Source organism: Rhinolophus sinicus, linkage group LG11 (assembly GCF_036562045.2).
Source record: "Rhinolophus sinicus isolate RSC01 linkage group LG11, ASM3656204v1, whole genome shotgun sequence".
Classification (NCBI taxonomy): domain Eukaryota; kingdom Metazoa; phylum Chordata; class Mammalia; order Chiroptera; family Rhinolophidae; genus Rhinolophus; species Rhinolophus sinicus.
Window position 1 is genome coordinate 72,245,687 of NC_133760.1, and position 21,613 is coordinate 72,267,299.

Consider the following 21,613-nt stretch of genomic DNA (forward strand, 5'->3'; position numbering starts at 1 on the left):
TGTGTGTGTATACACACCCCCCCCACACACACACATATATATATTCATTTCTCCCCTCCTTTAAAATAGTACAAACGATGCCTCATGGGCCAAGTAGAGCACTGCATGTCTTTGAAAGCCACTTTTTCCGTAGCTGACTTGGGAAATGACTGCCTCTCTTGTGTGACCTCCATGGAATCAGCATTCAGCAAGCCTGGCTGCCCGGCAAACAACGGAACATTCAGTTCCTATGAGAGGAAAGAGCTCTCTCCAATGAGATGGGCGGGCAGAGAGTGGGGCAAGTGGCATCTGGTACAAAGGAGCAAAGAACGGTGGTTGAGAAGGACGGTGGGAGCGCGCGGCCTGCCTCCATGTCTGCCACAGTACAGACCCCACAACTGGCACTTACTTGGCAGCTAACCCACCAGGGCACTGACCTTGGCAGCTTTACAGAGGTAACCTTCATGTGAAGAGGAACTGTTCTGCAACAATGTCTCTAATATGCTGGCCACAAAATTTCTCTTTTTTTCTCCCCAGGAAAAGGGGGAAATGCATGGAAAAGCATATTTTGTTTTTTTACTCTCCCCTTTACCCCTTATTGCAGGGGCAACATTCACGGCTCATTGTGGAAAGTTTCCTATATGGACAATGTGTTCTTCATAGTCTGTAAGGACGTATACATGACATTTAATTATAGGACACAATTATAATGACTTTGATTAGTTCACTGCATTCTCCTTTCAACTGAGGTGCATAGAATAAACGAGTTCTCACTAGGAACCTTTCATGTGTGGGTAATTCCGTTAGGCGGTCTCATCCCCAGTGGGGCAGTCTCTAACTGAAACACTGCTTTCTGTCTAAGTGGTCCTTTTCTCACCCCCATGCCCCATTATAAAAGTGGCCACGGTGGCGACCTTCTTGCTTCTATTTATATGACTATCAACTGCCTGTAATTTGTTATTCTCAGTCCTCATGTGCTGACTGACTGTCAGAGGTGCCAAAATATATATGGTACCTTGTGTTCAACAGAGAGAAAGCCCTTGGTTATGAGAGTCAGGGGAATTTTGTACTCTCACAGTGAGAAGCATTAATTCCATGGGAGAAAACAAAAATGAAAATCTAACCTTGTTTTTTTGATGATTGCAGAAATACTAGGAACTGTCCCAATACGGGGGAGAGGAGGGGCCGGGAGAAAGTCCATTTGAAGAGTTCACATGCCTGGGCATGCACAGTAGGCTGCCAGCTGAGACTGGTGGTAAGCCCATTCAGAAATTTCAGGTCATAGCTCCTTCGGGAATAATAAGCTATTGTGCCTGCTAGCTCCTAGGCAGAATGGCTTTTTCCCCTCCAGCTGGCATCAGACTTAGTGATGAATCACTTGCCTCTTTATATTTTTGCTCTTCTTATTTTGTTGGAGATTACTGACCATGATCGATGGCTACATGCAACTGGTAAAAGCAGAAAATAACTGCTCTGGAACAAAACAACAGGAAGAAAAGGGCAATACTATACTTCTGCCTTAGATTTGTAGCTAAACTGGTCAGTTATGCTTGCCCGGGAGTGAGAATTTAGTTTCCTATTTTGTCCCTCAGATATTATTAACTTTAATGATAATAGCCAGATCATGCTGTAAGTCAAGAAAAATAATTTTTAATGAACTAGCAAATACTTTTAAGCTAGACTGAATAGAATGCCAATTTGAAAGGGTGTTTTGAATTACAAAAAAAAATTCTTGTATTTTCTATATATTTGAATAGCACTATATACTTTTTATTTTTAATATTAATCATAATTTTAATTAATGCTCTACCTATTAGGCATTGATCAACAGTTTTCTATGCTAAGTTAAACCCTGAGAGAGTAGGAACAAATCCATCTTGTTCACTTACCCCATCACCTAGCACATAGGAGGTGTTCAATAAATATTTCAATTCTTTGGAGAAATGACTAACACAGAGATGTATAATGTAATGTCTCACTATATTATGTACTTTGTTATGAAAAACCCACCAAATTTATACATGCCTATGAAAATATGAGGAAGGGGAAGAGTAAAAAGAAAAAGAAAGTGCTATAGAAGTTGGAGGAGGAAAAATTTACTTTTGTGACTCAGAGGAGGGGAGATTAAAACAGGCTACAATGCAGGATTGGTGTTTGAAGTCCGACATGGAAATAGAAGAGCAAGACAAAGCTTGAGGGGCTGAGAAGCCTCGAAGGTCTTTGGGTAGAACAAGCTCAAGCAAAGGGCTGATTTATGGAGCTTGTTGGAAATCCTGCTGGAGAAGACAGATTCATATCAGTCTATCAAAATCTTTGCATAACATACAGAGGATTTAGATTCCATTTAGTCAGAAAAGGAGCCAGTGAGCCTTTTCAGCTGGTAAGTACCATGAACAGAGTGAGGCCCTGGGAAGACCAACCTGAGAACACTAGGAAAGATTTGTAGGGAAGTAAGGAGTTGAATTAGAACACTATTCTTACAGTCCAGAAAGCAGATAATAAGAGTATGGAGGATGGTGAAGGAGGGGCATTGGCTTTGGGAGAGTGATGACCTGGAATTTGTAGCCATTAGTTAACAGTCCAGTGTGGCTCTGCTACCAGAAAGATGGAGAACAAAACGATGAACAAGGTTGGATGACAAGATGATGGATTTAGTCTTAATCATGTTAGGTTACAGGTCATTTGGTTAGAAAGCTTGACGATGCAACTGGAAATTTAGAGTTTAAAATCTTAGTGATAGAGCAGTGCAGGATACTGGGGAATACCAACATGAGAAGCAGTGGATGGATTGAGTGGATTGGAGGTGAAGATTGTTGGAGACAAGCAGACAAAGTTCTTCAGTAGTCTGGGGAAAAGGGTGAGCCAGAAGAGAAGGCAGATAAAAGAGAATTCTTGTTTCCCAGCTCCTGGAGTCTGCTTCTAGCCATTTATCCAGGACTACAGTGGTGACTATGAATGGAATATGTCAACCGCTAAGTATTAAGTATTTACTAAATGGTAGTATATGCAAAGCATAGTAATAGGCTCTGAAGGGATAGAAGGAAGTATAATTCGTCATTTCCCCTCATAAGAAGTTTACAATGTAGTCAGGGATATGTCACTTATTTAATTCCTGATTGCTCACACAATGAAGTCAGCATCTACGCTGTACTAGGCACAGCTTCTCTTCTCTCCACTCAGAAGCCTCTGGTCCAGGCTCCCCGTCTCAGTTCTTTCAACTATTGTTTTTCAAACGGCGGTGTCAAACCCTTTGTCCTACTCCCATTCTCTCTCTAATTTGTCAGTGCTGCTCTTAAAGTGTAGTCTCAGAATGGCATGCAGAAGTAAACTTATCAGTAAAGGTTGGAGTGTGGCTGTTATTTCCAGAGGTAGAATTCCTTAGATCTTTCTGTCAAGGCAAGCAAAGACCATTTTTTGTTTCGTTTTTGCCATTTTCTGAAACTAAAAACAAAAAAAAACCCTTTTTATTACACAAACAGTTTATGTTCATTACAGAAAAATTAGGAAATAGAGATAAGTTCTCAAAATGAAGGACAATACAGAATTGCACAGCCCGTGTTCCAGTTTTTTAACAAAATGGTCACTTTGCCATTGAACTCAGACATCTGTTAGCTTCTATGTCCCGCAGCTGCACGACGGCAGGGCTGAGGTCCCCACTGCTTTCCATGACACTGAGACTCTTGGCTGACACTTCCCACCACCCCTTCTCAGGCCATCAGTTCATACTTTTGTCTTTCCTTCTGCTTCGTCCCACGTCTGCATCTTGCCTGTCCTCACATGTCTTGGCTGCTGCCACTGTTGGCACTGACTTGCTGTCAGAGCTCCCAGGGTGCTGCTTGCTCCTGTACTGGTGCCATTTCCAGGCACTGAAGGAAATGTCCAGAACCCTTCCCTAGCGTCCTTTGCAGTTGTTCTGTCTTCATCAGGGTTTGGCACAACTGCCACTCTTCTCTAGAGCTTTCAGTGGATTTCCTGCCTATCTCGTATGCGACCCACGTGGCATTCAGAGTCATATGGTGATGCCCACGTCACAAGAATGTGTTGTTAGGGGAACATGAGTTGTACTCATTGCCGCCGCTCCGGGAACCTCAGTGTCTGATACAGACCTCCATTTGGCATTTCTAATTAATGCCGACTTGAAATCTAAAGCACCATTCTTGGTGACACTGACCTTGAGTGTTTCCTCTGATCACTTTCTTGACTCAGGGTCTTCCCAGCCTTTGCCTGGGCTCTGAAGGCCTCCTTGATATTTCTGTCTCTCTCCATAATGGAGATCGTCCTGTGGAGTTCCAAATGATGCTGACTCCTTCCTTCACTAGTGGGGGGTGGGGCTTGTCTTGGGGCACATCAGCATCCTTGAGACTAAGCTCAAACCCATCATAAACTTTAGGCTATTGTTACTTCATCCCACCATATCATTAGAATACTCAGGGTTGTAAGAACCTGAAAGCCCCATTCAGATGAGCAAGCCAAATAGGAATTCACCAGGTTAAAACAGGTGAAAATTCTGAAGTTTGAGATAAACTGATTCCAGCTAGAGTTGTGTACAGGAGCTCCAATGGCAGCTTCAGAACCTGCATTCTCTCTGCATATCTGAGCGCTATTTCCTCTGTTGCTTCCACTTTCACATAGAGTTTCTCATGCCAGTGGAAAGATGGTTATTGCAGAAGTTGAACCAACATCCTTCCAGGTTCACAGTCAGGAAAAAAAAGGTCTCCTTGCTTCAATCAGAAAGTTAATATTAGGCTCATATCAGTCCTTTGTCAATTCCTGAATTGATCATTATCTTAGGGTAATGAAAGGTACTAATCAAGTTAGGCTGGGTCACATGCCAACCCCTAGAGCTGCGGATACAGCTGATCCCAGAAGGAATAGGATCACTCCTCCCAAAAGAATGAGAAATGGATGCTGAATTGCTGAACCCCAACAAATATTTACTACAACTGCTGCCTGCCATTGCACCGCGGTATACTGGTGAAAACACAAATGAGTGGGATATTGTAGGTCTATACCTGCAAAGGTGTCCCATATACATACACCCAGAATTCTGAGATAACCTGTTACATACACATTTTTGTTTATCAGAAATGAGTTCCTGTTCTTGTAAGCCTGTTCTTATTCTTTTTAATTTCAACAGTATATCACAGCCATCTTTTCATATATATATATATATATATATATATATATATATATATATATATAATATATAAATATATAAATATATATTATATATATTTATATATAAATTATGTATAAACACTATTTTTGGTGTTATAAGAATATATTGAAATGATTATTACAGTTTATTCAACCATACCCTCACCTTATTGTTTAATATTTGTTTTTTAAAATTTTAAGTAATTATTAATAGCTCAGTAATAAATATTTGTGTAGCTGATACTTAGGGACATATCTCTTATTTCCTCCTTAGAATGTACAAGTAGAAGTGGGAATTTGTGGCTAAGGTAGGTACTTTTTTAATGCTTTTGATACACATTAAGATGGTGCAGTTCTCTCTCTCTCTCTGTGTCTCTCTCTCTCTCAGACACACACTCATTTTCATCTCACAGTGTTGGCTCATACAAAAATTTGAGGTCACTATTGCTTTTTCAACATATAAACTGCTGCTAAACTAGGTAGTATTCCATTTGAGTGCAAAAGCAATCTATAAGATTTAATCTCTTAAGACTTTTATCAAATCCTGTTTCTGCACCATGTCATTTTACTTACCCAATCCAGGTTTGTGTCATCTGTGAGTGCCATAAACAGACCTTCAACACCTTCATCCAACCCTCTAAATAAAAATCCCAAACAGTGCAAAACCAAGTCAAGGTCTTGTTGCCGTCTACTAAAGTCTCCTTGTATGTTGGCATCAAATTACTAGAACTTCAGAATCTTTGAATTTTAGAGCAGGAAATCAGGTCAGAATTAAATAGCCCAAGGGCTTTTTTTTTCCCCAAAAAAAATTAGAAAAACAGACTCAGAGAAATTGAGTAATGTTTACAAGGTCACACAGTTAGAATAATAAAGATATATATGGTTACTATTTTTCATATTTAATTCCACTCTCATTTTCCTCCTTACTCTTAATTGTTTTACTTAAAATTATATCTTCAGAGGATTCATATACATTTCACTGAAGTCAAGAAGCTCTATGTCAATATTTCCCCTCAACACATCAGCAAAAATGAATTCAGTGTGACATGCCATGTTTTTTTTAGTGCACTTAAACAGCAGTGTTTCCATTTATTCATTCAACCTACATTTTCTCACTGTGCTATCATTATAATTAAAGCTCTTTGGTTTATATATTCTCCTTCCTGGCTTGAAAATCATTCTCCTTTATGAATGTTGGAAACAAATTAAGGTGGATGGGACCTTGGTATCCAATGCCTTTTCACTTGTTCAGATGGCAGGAAACTGTTATGGAGAGATAAGATGACGCCTGAGAGTAATGTGGAGTCTGTTGCCTTTGTCATCTGTGAACATGACATCATATTCCCTGAGACTGTTTCTCCTTCTTTTTAATGGGGACACATCTCTAAAGTTCTTTCTGTTGTGTTTAGAATTTCTGAGACTCCTCTTGTTCAGTGAGGACTTTAGTCTTCCTGATACTATTCATATGAGTTCTTACTAATCCTTTGGCTTAGCCTTGGTCATGTGCCCACATTCCGGGGTTTCTCCCAGTCCCATTCAGAAGCATTCTTTAGTTACCTCCCTCTTTAAAATTTAGAACATTTTAAAATGATTATTAGTTAAGATTCTTCCCCTCCAGACCATTCCAAATTATCCCCATTTTACCACATTCCCTTATAACAGCCTGTTTTTTGAAATATCTTGAATTAAACCCAGGCAGAACTTCTCATTCCCATGCCTCACTGTTATTTGGTAAGAATCATCACCATTGTTATGACACTCTTCTCTCGCACTGGAGCCTCGCCCAGCATGGCTGTCATTTCCTCACTGTCAACTTGCTCTTCAGTGATGATTACGATTAGGAACAGAGTCTTCTTACCTCTAAGTGGACTCAGTTGTCTGGAGGATTCTTTTCCATTTCTGGTGTTCCCCAGCAATGCCTGGGGTTGGGTGTGTAAAACTGTTTATGTCAATGATTCAGTATTGCAAAGCCTGTGTGGCTGCTGACATAACCCATTCTTCACAATCAGCGTTATTGGTAATAATTATATATATATATATATATATATATATATATATACACACACATATATATATTGTTGTTTGTTTGTTTGTTTTGCGTTCTCTGTAGTTCTTCTCACTGTTCGCTCAGACACGGAAAAATGGATATTACCTCTTCAGCTCCATCTATTTGCACACTTGGGACCCATGTCTAGTTGCACGCTGGGTATAACTCGAATGCCTGTGGTAAAAGTATGTTACTCCTTACATGGGATCTGTTGCTCATCTTCTCTGTCATCTCCTCTGTCTGTAGGAGCCACAAATCTACCTCAGTCTGATGCGGTATATAAATAATAAACTCAACACTGGTTTCTCACCAATGTTGAGAGGTGAAGGGACAGCGGGGAGAAGTGTAGAGGGGAGACAGTGTGGGATTCCAGACCTGCAGCAGAAATAGTCTTGCATGTGTGCCTGTGAGGTTTGGTAAGGGTGTGGATTGCATTTTCACATTCAGGCACTTCCTCAAGAGAAATGAACAGGAAATGCACCTTCCGAGTTCCTTGCTCTTTCTTTCTAGGCTGACACTGTGGAGGCTTAAGGACTACAAGGGCCTTTGTTGAGAGCTAAATACTATGATTCCTTCCATTTAGGTTTCTGAACTGCAGAACAATCGGCAGGATTCTGTAGTACAGAACAGGCATTGAGGAAAAATCAGCTTTGGCTTCAGGCTACAGTGAGTACCAGCATTGATTTGCTTAATGGGATGAAAATCCTGCTATAGAATTCTCTTCCCTCCTTCAGATCTACAATGTCTATAGATCTTAGCCCATTCAAGTGTGATGCAGCCTGGAAAAGTCCTCTTTCTCTATATTCTCTTCTCCCATCTAGTTGAAACACCTATTAATACTGTACCTTTATTGTGGGAGAGATGGACTATGAAAGCCCGTAATAGGATTAAAAAGGGTTGTCTCTTCCATCTCCTCTGTAGATACTCCATGGTCTTCTGTTTTCACCCCTTTAACAGATTCAAGACTGAGCTGGTACTAATGATTTACATCTTCGTGTGACTGAGTTTCACAGACAAGCCCAGGCTTGCTGGGACACCAGCCAGCTTACCCCCAAGGGACCCGGCTGCTGAAGGAATATGTGTAACTGAAATGCCAGGCTCCACTTTTAACAGTGTTGCCTCCAATTCTTTATAATTGTGTAGCTATGATCATTTATACACGGACAAAATGGATTTGCCAGCTACCCTGGAAATTTAACCACAAGTTTAACGTGCTGTAGAAGTTTCTCCTATTCCTGCTTCCTGTTTTGCTAAGATACGTATATTTTTTAGATCAGGAATGGATTTCGCATTCTTTCAAATGCTTTTTCTGAGTCTACTGAGATAACTATGTCCTTTTTTCTCTTTTGGTTGTTGATATGCGAAATAATGTTAATTAGTTTTTGAATGTTAAATCAACCTTGCATTTCTGGAATGAACTCTACTTGGTCATCATGTATTTTCCTTTTATTTTGTTATATTTGACTTATATATTTCCCTTAATATTTTGCTGATGCTTGCATCTATGGTCGTGGGGGATATCTGTCTGTGAGTTCTTTTCTGTTTTTCGTCTAATTTAGGTATCAGAGTAATGCTGGCCTCATTTAGAAGACCTGGGAAGTATTCACTCCTTTTCAGTTTTCTGGAAGAGTTTGTGTAGAATAGTAATTCTTCCTTCACTGTCTGTGAAAAGTCACCAGTTAAGCTACCTGTGCCTGGAATTTTCTTTCTGGGAAGGTTTGTAACTACAAACTCAATGTATTTAATAGACATAGAAAGGCTATTTAGGACATAGAAGCTTATTTTTGAGTGAGCTTTGTTAGCTTGTGTCTTCCAAGTTATTTGTCTACTTTATTCAAGTGGTTAAATTTATTGGCATAAACTTGTCCAGCATATTCCCTTATTATCCTTTTAATATCTTTAGAATCGGCAGTTATTTCACTTTCTCATTCCTAATGTTGGTATTTTGTTTCAGCTTGCTTTTTTTGCCTTGTAAGTCTGGCTAGAGGCTTATTAATTTTAATCATCTCAAAGAACCAGCTTTTGACTTTATCGATTTTCTCTATTGTTTTGTTCCCAATGTTATTGTTTTCCACACTGATATTTATTATTCCTTCTTCTTACTCTGTGTTTAACTTACTCTTCATTTCTAGATTTTTTTTTTTTTAAAGACTTTTATTGGGGAAGGGGAACAGGACTTCTGTCGGGGAACAGTGTGTACTTCCAGGACTTTTTTCCAAGTCAAGTTGTTGTCCTTTCAATCTTAGTTGTGGAGGGCGAAGCTCAGCTCCAGGTCCAGTTGCCATTGCTAGTTGCAGGGGCGCAGCCTACCATCCCTTGCGGGAGTCGAACCGGCAACCTTGTGGTTGAGAGGACGCTCTCCAACCAACTGAGCCATCTGGGAGCTCTGCAGCAGCTCAGCTCAAGGTGCTGTGTTCAATCTTAGTTGCAGGGGGTGGAGCCCACCACCCCTTGCAGGAGTCGAGGAATTGAACTGGCAACCTTGTGGTTGAGAACCCACTGACCCATGTGGGAATCGAACCGGCAGCCTTTGGAGTTAGGAACATAGACCTCTAACCGCCTGAGCCACGGGGCTGAGATTTTTTTAATTGGAAGCTGAGGTCATCGATTTGAGACCCTTTTCTCTTTCGTATATAAGCATTTAGAACTATAAATTCTCTTCCAAATGCTGCTTTAGAGATAGCCCACAAATTTTTATGTGCTGTATTTTCATTTTAATCAGTTCAAAACTTCTAATTTCCCTTTGATTTCTTTTTCTGACCCATGGGTTATTTAGAAGTGTGTTTAGTTTCCAAATATTTGGTGATTTTTCCAGAGATCTTTCTGTTACTGATTTCTAATTTACTGCTAATGTGGTCAGAAAAGATACTTGTCTGACGTGAATTCTATTGAATTTATTGGGACATCTATTATGACCTTGAATATTATCTGTCTTGGTTAAAAAATGTGTGCATTTGATAACAATATGTATTCCATAGTTGGGCCTAATATTCTATAAATGCCAATTATGCCAAGTTGGTTAATAATTTTGTTCAAATTTTCTATATCCTTACTGATCTTTTCTACTCATTCCATCAATTATTGAGAGAAGGGTATTAAAATCTCTAACTATTGCTATGGCTTTCTCTATTTCTGTTGTGGCGCTGTCAATTTTTGTATCATGTAGTTTGAGATTCTCTTATTATGTGTGTAAATGTCTAGCATTATATGTCTTCTTCATGAATTGACCTATTTATCATTATGAGATGACTTTATACCAGGTAGCATCCTTCACTCTGAAATCTACTTTGATATTAATATAGCCATCCCAGCTTTCTTTTGATTAGTGTTAGCGTGATATATATCTTTTATCACTCTCAAATCTGTGACCTATTTGTGTCTTTATATTTGAAGTGCATTTTTTTTATTGGCAGCATTGAGTTGTGCCTTGTTTATTTATCAAGTTGGAAATCTCTGCTTACTAATTGGGGTTTGTAAACGACTTACATATTTTGTGTTTATTATTTTGTGTTCATTAAGATCTGTCATCTTGCTGCTTGCTTTATATCTGTCCCACCAGTTGTTTATTCCCTTTTGAAACATTTTTTTGCCTTCTTTGGGATTAATTGAATACTTTATGTGATTTAATTTTGTTTCATTTGTTGGCTTATTAGCTATAAATCTTTGTTCTGTTATTTTAGTGGAAGCTTTAGGGTTTATAGTATACATCTTCAGCTCATTACAGTCTACCTTCAAATGATACATCATTTTATCAGTAGTATAAGAACCTTGTAATAATATGCTTCCATTTCTTCTGTTGCAGACTTTGAGCTAACATTGATGTCCATTTTATTTTTACATATGTTATAAACCCCATAATATAGGCGTTTTAACTTTTGTTTAGACAATCAATGTCTTTTAAAGAGTTGTCCATAATAGAAAAATATTTTTTTACCCACATAGTTATAGTTTCTGATGCTCTTTATTTCTTGATGTAGATCAGGTTTCCTTCTGGTACCATGTGGTTCTGCCTGAAGGTCTTTCTTTAACATGTCTTACAGTGCAGTTGTGCTTGTGATGACTTCATTCATCCTTTGTATATTTGAGAAAGGTTTCATTTTGCCTGTATTGTTGAAATATATTTTTTAAGTTGAGTATTTTTCTTTCCGTATAATAAAGACATTACTCTCACTTGTATTGTTTCTGATGACTAATCTGTTGTTTCCTTATCTTTGTTCCTCGTACATAATGTGACACTTTTTTTCTCTGACTGCTTTTAAGTTGTTCTCTTTCTCACTGGTTTTGAGCCATTTAATGACAATGTGCCTTGATGTAATTTTCTTCATGCATATCATACCTTGGGCTTATTGGGGGTCTTCAATCTATGGGATTAGAGTTTTCCTCAAATTTGGCATATTTTTGGCATCTTTCTTCAAAAACTTAAGAGTCGCAGCCTCCCTGTCTTCTCCTTCTGTGACTCCAATTACATGTATATTAGGCTGCTTCAAATTGTACCACAGCTTATTTATACTTTCTTTACCTATTTGTTTCCCTGTGCTCTATGTATTTCATTTTTGATAGTTCCTGTTGCCATGTCTTCAGCATACTAACCTTTCTGTCATTCATTCCATCTGTTTTTTTCCCCAATCTCTAGAAATCTGATTAGAGTCCCTTAAAAATATTTTCCATGTCCCCACATCCTTTTTAAATACATGGGATACAGTTATAACTGTTTTAGTGATCCTGTTCGATAGTTCTAAAGTGTCAGTTCTGTGTTGGTTTTCTTCAACTGAGGTATTTCCTTTTCTGAGTCATATTTCTCTGCTTCTTTGTATGCCTGGTAGTTATTGATTGGATCTGTCAGACATTGTGAATTTTACCTTGTTGGGTATTTTGTATGTTTGTATTTTTAAAAATATTCTTGAGCTCTGTTCTGTAATGTAGTTTTGTTTCTTGAGAAATTGCTTCTTTCAGATATTGCTTCTAAGAGTTGTTAGGGACTAGAGCAATGCTCATTCTTGGGCTAATCTTCCATCACTAAGGTAACAAACTACGACAATCAACTTGTGTGTATTCTATCACTATCCCTCAACTCCAGGTATTTTTAGTTTGGTTGAAGGGAACAGGCACTATTCTCCTCCTTGTGTGAGCATTGGACATTGTGACCCTTAATTATTTGGGATAGCTCTTTCCCAAGCCTTTCCCAAGAAATGTAATTTCTTCAGTGCATGCACTGATTAGTACACAGCTGAGTACTCGAAGGGGGTGCCCTACAGCACTTCAGATATTGTGATATTCTCTCTGTTTGTAGCTTTCTCCTGGGTGGTACTCTTTCCTGAGAAATCTAGATACTTAGATCTCCCCAGGACCTCAGCTCCATCTTCTAAACTCAGGGAGTCTGCCAATCACCACTTGGTTTCTTCCTCCCTGCACTACAGTCTGGAAACTCTCTCAAAACTCTCATTTAATTCTCATCTCTCAGGGATCACTGTCCTTTGTTGTCTGATGTCAGCGCCTTGCAAACTTTGTCATACATATGTAAGTATGACATATACTTTTTCAGTTTTTTGTTATTTCAGATAGGAGGATAACTCTTGTTCTTTACACTCCATCTTGGGTGGAAACAGAAGTTTGTAATTTTTTATAAAGGGAAAATATAATCACAATTTCAAACAACTGATGAGGAACCAAAATCAAATTTTGAAACATCAACTGTTTTTTAAGTCATATATTGGCTGTATGATACGCTCTTGCATTCAGAAACAGGAAATAGATAAAGATAACTCGCTGTATTGTGCAATAAGAATTGTTCATAGTGAGACCTTACAGGACTCAAATTGAAATATCTTTTGAGACATAAAAAATGTTAGAATATTTTGACAGAACTTTATGATTCATATATATATATATATATATATATATATATATATATATATATATATATATATTTTTTTTTTTTTTTCACTTGAAGAGAATACTTGTATCATTTTTTTGTTATTTAGAATAAAATCCAGGACTGACTGTTCAAAAGGTCTTAACCATTTTACAATCTTTCCTAACAAATTTATTTTCTCCCTAGACTCTGTGTATCCCTTGTGGTTGTTTTTACTGGCATTGATAGTTAAAGCAAAGATCATAGTTTTGAGTTTTATAGTTTCAGTTTATTGCCCTTTTTTCTTAAAACTTTTTTGCTAGAGTATATTTTTAATGTACTACTTCTTCCTAAGTGTTTTTATAAAATATTAATAAATCATAGGCTGCAATGTTAATATTAGTATGCAAAGGGGTATTTTATGTTTGAAAACTATAAGGTAGTTCACTAAATAGTATTCATTTTTAAAGATTGTATATATATATATATATATATATATATATATATATATATATATATATATATATATATATATATATATATGTTTTTCCACCTCTTTATAGGAATGGTCACTGTTGCTAAGCAACAATTATTGCATAGCAATAGATATATAAAGTTCTGCTGGGCATTAGTTTTTGCTTGTGTTTTAGCTTTTGAAGGCAACATAAAATATCTTCTTTAAAAACTCAGCTTATAGCAACAATATAAAAAAGTCAAGGAGAGATGTGAGCAATCGGTAGCAATAACATCTGAAACAACCACATTTAACACCCATAGCATTAAACAAATATTTAGGTGACTTTTACATAAGTCAATGGTGAGCAGTTTGGAGCCACTTTGTGCAGAGATAGCCCTTGACTGCATTTTGAGGTCAGTATTTAGAGAACTGTCTCCATATTGCTACTTCTCAAACATGCCCAAAGATTCACATTCATCACTAAATAGCAGTGACCTCTTTTATCTTTCATTCTTTCGTGAAGTAAGTAATCTAAATTGTAAAAAATGCATATTGTCCTTCTGTGGGATGGACATATAAGGCTATGCTCATTTTAGATGAAAAGAAACGGATTATCTTCACATTTTAATTTTTTTGTAAATTAGCCTTTATGTAAAAATGGTTGCTAATTATTTGTGCTTTCATTTAATACCAGGGGTGTCACCCAATCATCTCTAACCTAGTTATACAGTGTACACTTTTATATTTAAGTTCTGTCATTTCTGCCCTTGCAGTGTTAACACCAATCTAAATCATTCATATGTTTGCGGATTTGTAGATTTTTGTTGTATTTTCCTTAAATGTTCCTATTAGTTGCTTTATTTTGATTTATATTTTAATGACATATTTATAGGACATATTATCATTCATAAAGGGCTATTGCCTACATTATTTCACATGAGACTATGAGGCAGGTAATATTGTTTATATTTTTCAGGTTAGGAAATTGCTGTTCAGCTGGTTGAGCAAATCAGTCATGTTCCCCAATAAGTAAGTGATGGAATCTAGATCTAAATGAAGAAAATGTCAATAAAAAGAGTGTGCTCAGTCTATTACCATACATTTATAAAATGTTTGCTATTTTTTCATTTGAGAAATGCAGGCTTATTACAGTACGAAATTACGTCTTTGAACCCTGGCTTCAAATAAAGGATTTAAGATAAACCAATATATTTCATAAATAATATGTGAATCTTGGCAACTCACTTTTTTTTGACATGTGCTTCATTTATTTTCAACAACATTTCTCACTTTGTTTTGCTTGTTGCTTGTTCATACATCACTGATGTATAACAAAGCACTGGCACCACTACACTCAGGACTGTGTAATGATCATACCACAATCACACTATTCCTGACAGTGAGAACATTCAAGTAAATGCTTAGAACACAAGAAATTAAAGTGTAAAGGGGTAGTATCACCATAAGCCTCAATTATAACTAGAAAGTCACTAAGTACAATTACAAATCAGAAGACACATGAGATGACCATGTGCTTTAATTTTGTAAAAGCATAATTTTACCAAGCTATAATTTTACCATTTTTTCCAATTTATAAGTTATGTGTGCTTTAATTTTTTTTAAGATTTGATACTTTTTTGGTCATATTTGTTATAAGTGAGAGTCAGGTTATCTAGTTAATTTTAAAAAGTATATTCACCATTAGCTTGAACTGGAGCTGAAATATACCAACTGGAATCTGGGTCTAGGAAGTGAGGGTTCCCTACAGTAGCAAACATATTGATACAAAAGAAGTGAAGAAAAGGAAAGGAGCTTGAGAAAGAAAATATGGGGGCTTGGTGGTAGACACCTCATGGCATGTCTGGGACAGAGAAGATCCTTCATAAATGTTGGTAGATTGAATGAATGAATGAATGAATAAATGAATGAGTAAATGAACAAATTCATGCACAAATGAGAATCACTTTTTGCCATTTTTTAACCTAGAAAAACTTTTGAGAGAGTCAAATCAAACTTGTTTGGGTGCCCTACTTTCATCCTTTCCAAAATTGCTTTCTTCCTATGCCTGCCTTTACTCCTTCCTACAACCAAAATTCCCAACTGCCAATTAGTAAACTTGATGTGAATTAGTAGTACCCTGTAACTGGCATTTGCATTTTTAAAGAAGTACGAGTATATTTCAATCTCTGACAGAATTATATTCAGCGTAATAAATTTGGTTTAAAAAAATCCTATAGAAGGTGGAAAATTACTTGGGGACAAGGAGGGGAGATTGATCACCCTTAGCAGGCATTAGCTCACTTAAGATTTTTAAATTTGCAGTTTCTTTCCTTGCTCCATTCTACACCTACTCTCTGGAGGCCCCCAATTTATTCTTCTTAAGTTCTTATGTCAGACAAGTCGTCCACCAAAAAAGTGGAAAAACTATGTAGGCAGTGGTAGCTCTCTGTATGTCATTTTAATCATTCATTTATAAAACCACACAGTAAGTCAGATGTCAGGACTAAATGAATTACAGAAGGATGCTCACAAGATTTCAGAACAATGTAGGAAATGTTCTATGGCTTAATTTAACCCTCTGATTTGATTTGAATCAATTCCCAAAGTACTATAAAGGGGTACTCTTTGTAATAGTGTCAGCAACTCCAAACAAATGCAAGCCATGGTTTATACCCTCGAGGATTTTAGAGTCTATTTGATGAGACATGTTTGTTACCACAATTTTTGAAAATTCACAATTCAGTACAACTTCTTGATCAAAATTCTAGAAAAAGTGTCAAATAAAGTTTATTTGACCACAAACCACACACACACACACACACACACACACACACACACACACACAGTCCTTTGATGCTTTCACATGCAAGCCAACATCAAATGACTGTATAACAGTGTCATTTGAACAGTACATCATAAAATGAGTACTCTGGAAAGTCAAAGCTATTGTGAGCTTTGTATTGAAAAACCTTTGGAATATCAGGGATATTAATAAACTGTGATGAACACACAATGCAGTACACAGATGATATATTACAGAACTGTGCACTTGAAACCTATATAATTTTATTATCCAGTGTCATCCCAATAAATTTAATAAAATTTAAAAAAGAAATTAACTGCGATGACGGCTGGCAAATACGTAAGTTTTCTATAGGATGACATAGAGGCTATTTTGTAGTGGGTAAAGTGTTCAGGAGAGAAGTCAGTTGAAATGTTGACCTGTGCCTTCTCCATGACCTTTGAGACCCAGGGAGAGATAAATATCTTGAGAGGAGTACATGAAAAAATCACACTTAACCTCAACATCATAATGATTTTTTTTAAAAAATCACTTCTTTCGGTAGAAAGAAGAGAAATCTATGGCAAATGCTAGACTTCAGACTTAGAATATATTTTTTGGTCAAAACTCTGGAATATATTCTAGAATGAGTAAACGGTACTTCTTGACCTAACACAATACTATAAGCTAAGTTTTGCTTTTATAACTTGTTTGTTATCATATTAGGAGAAAAACTACTTGAACTCTGAAGCATACTGCAGATCTGAGAAGTGGCAATGCTTGTGGGGAATACTCGGGGAGCCTGCCTCATGCAGTTTCATTTTTCAAACATTGTTCAGCCTTTTATCACTGTACATAGTCACTTCTAACAATTGGACCCTAAGGTTGGAAGCATGAAGAGAGAGGAGCAGTTCTGTTGTATATTCTTAACTCAAAATGAGGATGAAAATGATTCTAGATAACTGTAGTCTGTAAATAATACTCCAGAAATTGGTGACTATAACAGTGATTCTCAAACTGTCTTAAAGAATTCTAGGGCTCTGAGAATGAACTTTTGGTACTTTCTGGGGATGAAAGTTGGGGCTAGAGAGTTTTAGTCCCTCTGACTGCACTCCATTTAAGAAGCTATACCTTTATACCTTTTGCATATGGAGATTCTGTAGAAGCTTTCACTTCAGAAAAAGTTTTGGACTTTCCTGGGATAAATCTGAGCACAAATCTGAATACCAGACCCTGAATCTCCCACATCTTAATCTTGGACATCCAGCCTCCAGAACTGTGAGAAATAAATTTCTGTTGTTTATAAGCCACCCAGTTTATGGTATTTTGCTAAAGTGATCACTTAAGACAGTGATATAGTTGATCTATATTCTGACACAATCTATTTCTCTCATCATATACTGATAACAAAAGAGTTCAGGGGAGAGATCCAAGGTGATGAAGTAGGCAAAACTGTGCCTGCTTCCTTCATGACCACATCAAAATTACAACTAAATTATAGAACAATCAACCTGCAGGACCATCAGAAGTATAGGTGAACAGAAGTTTTATAACAAGGATATAAAGAAGAAACCATGTGAAGACTGGTAGGAGAGAGAGAGTCGTGAAAGGGGCCAGCCCCAACCTTCCCTGTGGCAGTTGAAAATTGGGAGGGATATATCAACCATGAAGGCTCCCCCTGGAGGAATGAGGGACCCAGACCCCCACATCAGCCTCCCTAGCTTGGAGTACTGGTGCTGGGATGAGGAGGCCCCACAACATCTGGCTGAGAAAAATATTGGGGATACCAACTTTCTTGATGAAAGAAAAGGCTGCAAAAAACCCAGACGTCCTCTTAAAAGGCCCATGCACACTCATACGTAGGCACTCACCCTGGGCTCCAGCAGAGGGACAGTGACTCAAGGGACATCAGAGACATATGGAGAAAGACAGAGTTGTGTGAATTTGGGGCAAGGACTAGAGGGATAGTTGCCATTTTTCGTGTGTGGGGTGCTGCTCTCATGAAGCCAACAGGCAGGCACCATCTTTCCTGTATTGAGCCCCATGCCCATGGGCAAATCTGAATCTGAATTGGTCAGGTGAGTGCTGGCTCCACCCTGGTGACTCACTGAGAACCCAGCACACACAACTCAATACCACATGAGGCTTTATCAGCAGCTGAACCTTATGGGAGCTGGCAAAGAGCAGCAGGCCTCAGTGTGTGCTGGTTTTTTGCAGAGAGCTATGCCAGACTCAATACTGGTGGCAGTTGTCCTTGGTTCACAGCGTGGCCTCTCCCACGTGCCTCCAGGTTTAGCACAGGCAGTGACCAACCATAGATTTCTTTGTAGCTCCTACCAGGTTGTTCCTGGATGGTCACCGACAGTGGCTGACTTGGCCTGTACCAGAGCCCTCCCAAAAAGCTCCAGAACCAACATACTTAGAGGTTGGGTTCAGACCACGGCAAAGCACCATGTAATTAGCCCCACAAGAGGCACACCCAAAGGGCTGTCTCAACAGGCACCAGAGCCTGCTTGGGAGCAGCCCACTCCATTGGGTAAGCCCTCCTATACATCAGCCCATAAGCTGTGGCCATGGCCAAACCCACAGCCAGTCAGCCGGAGGGTCAATCCTACCGACTGATGTGCCAATAGAAATCACTCAAATATATTAGGTTGGTGCAAAAGTAATTGTGGTTTTTGCAATTACTTGTAACCTTTTCAACCGCAATTACTTTTGGATGAACCTAACAACAGGAGGGCACTCACAACACCCACAAAGAACACTCCTGGAGCACCTGGCTCAGGTGACCAGGGAGACTATGCTACTGGGTGCCACAGGACACTAACTACATAAGGCTACCCAGAAAAACTGGGAGACATAACAGATCTACCTAATACATGAAATAAACACAGAGAGGCAGCCAAAATAGGAAACAAAGAACTACATCCCAAATTAAAGAACCGGAGAAAACTTCAAAAAAAGAATTAAACAAAATGGAGGCCAAGCAACCTACCAGAGATAGAGTTTAAAATGCTGGTTATAAGGATGCTCAAGAAACTTAGTGAGAACTTCAACAAAGAAGTAGTAAGCATTAGAAAGGACATAGAAACCATAAAAAAGAAGTAGTCAGAAGTGAAGAATACAATAACTGAAAAAAAGAATGCACTAAAAGGAATCATCAGCAAACCAGATGAAGCAGAGGATCGAATTAGTGATTTGGAAGAGAAGGTAGCAGAAAACATCCAATCAGAAGAGCAAAAATAAAAAAAAAATAAAAAAGTGAGGATAGTTTAAGAGACCTCAACATCAAGTGCATGATTTGCATCATAGGGGTACCAGAAGGAGAAGACAGAGCACAAGGAATTGAAAACCTATTTAAAAAAATAAAAACTTCCCTAATCTGGTGAAGGAAATGGATATTCAAGCCCAGGAAGTGTAGAGAGTTCCAAACATGATAAACCCCAAGAGGCCCACACAAATAAACATTATAATTAAAATGGCAATGGTTAAAGACAAAGAGAAAATTCTAAAAGCAGCAAGAGAAAGACAACTAGTTACTCACATGGGAGCTCCCATAAGACTGTCAGTTGATTTCTCAACAGAAACTTTGCAGGCCAGAAGGGACTTCCACAAAATATTCAAAGTGGTGAAAAGCAAAGATCTACAGCCAAGAATACTCTACCCAGCAAGGCTATCATTTAAAACTGAAGGAGCGATAAAGAGCTTCCCAGACAAGAAAAAGCTAAAGGAGTTCATCACCACCAAACCAGTATTACAAGGAATGTTGAGGGACTACTTTAAAATGAAATTTAGAAAATCAAAATTATGAATAATAAAATGGCAATAACTACATACCTATCCACAATTACTTTCAATGTAAATTGATTAAATGCTCCAATCAAAAACATAGGGTGACTAACTAGATAAGAAACCAAGACCCTTACATGTGCTGCCTATAAGAGACTCACTTCAGATCAAAAGACACACACAGACTGAAACTTAAAGGATGGAAAAGTTATTTCATGAAAATGGAAACAAAGAAACAAATAAAGCTATAGTAGCAATACTTATACCAGATAAAATAGACTTTAAATAAAGGCTATAAAAAGAGACAAAGAAAGACCAGCAATCTAATCCCACTTCTGGGTATTTATCTAAATAAACCCAAAGTGCTACTTTGAGGGGACGTGTGCATCCATATGTTCATTGCACCATTGTTTAGAATAGCCAAGATGTGTAGGCAGCCTGGGTATCTATTGATGGATGAATGGATAAAGGGTAGGTGGTACATATATACAATGGAATATTGCTTGGCCATGGAAGGTAATGGGTTCTTACTCTCTTTAGCAGCCTGGATGGACCTGGAAGGTATTGCGCTGACTGGAGTATGTTGGACAGAGAAAGACAAATGCAGTGTGATTTTAGGTGTATGTGGAATCTAAAGAACAAAATAAACAAACATACAAAACAGAAATGAACATAGATGCAGAGAACATTTTGAGGGTTGCCAGATGGAAGAAGGGTTGAGGGTGGGCGAAAAAGTTGAAGGGATTAAGAAGTACAAATTTGTAGTTACAAAATAGTCATAGGGATTTAAAGGAAAGCATAGAGAGTATAGTCAATAATGTAGTAATAACTATGTATAGTAGCAGGTGGATACTAGACTAGTGAGGGGGATTACTTCTTAAATTATACAAATGTCTAACCACTATGTAGTACACCTGAAATTAATATAAAATAATATTGAACATCAACCGTAATTTAAAAATTACTAAAGGGGGAAAAGGTGAAGGGGAACAAGAGATCCAAATTTTCAGGTACAAACAGTAAGTCATGGGGATGTAATGCACAGCATAGGGAATATAGTCAATAATATTGTGAAAGCGTGGTGCGGTGTCAGATGCTTGCTGGACTTATCATGGTGATCACTTCTTTAGGTATATAAATGTTGAATAACTATGGTGTTCACCTGAAACTGATATAACGTTGTATGTTAGCTATATTTTTAATATAAATCTTAAAAGATAAACAGTTCACAGACAGGAAGCTGCTCTGCAGACTGCCCTGTGAATAGCACTAATGTAGGAAATCCTATAGGAATTACCTACGACCCTTGAGTTATCCATAGATCTAGATGTCAAGACTTTGAGCAATGACCTTATCAGTCATATTGAAGAGGGAATAGTTTCTTTTTCATAAGTGATGTGAAGGTAGAAGCTTTAGAAAAGAAAATATCAGGTCACGATTGCAGAGGTGATGTGTAATGGGCCACACATGCCTAGTATGAGTCAGTCCACTTAGCTCACAAGACCATCTGGCATAGCAGAGAGTCTGACAAAATGAAGAGGTTAAAGTCCT

The 21,613-nt window shown here is 37.8% G+C and overlaps 1 long non-coding RNA gene across 1 annotated transcript in view; it reads left to right on the top strand.

The window, feature by feature from the left end:
• Nucleotides 1–276: 276 nt before the first annotated feature.
• LOC141567627 (uncharacterized) overlaps nt 277–21,613 on the top strand; it is a 34,318-nt gene continuing 12,981 nt past the window's right edge. Inside the window, exons 1-2 of the long non-coding RNA XR_012490465.1 lie at nt 277–434; nt 584–645. This is a non-coding gene — a long non-coding RNA (uncharacterized LOC141567627). The remainder of the gene's footprint in view (nt 435–583; nt 646–21,613) is intronic.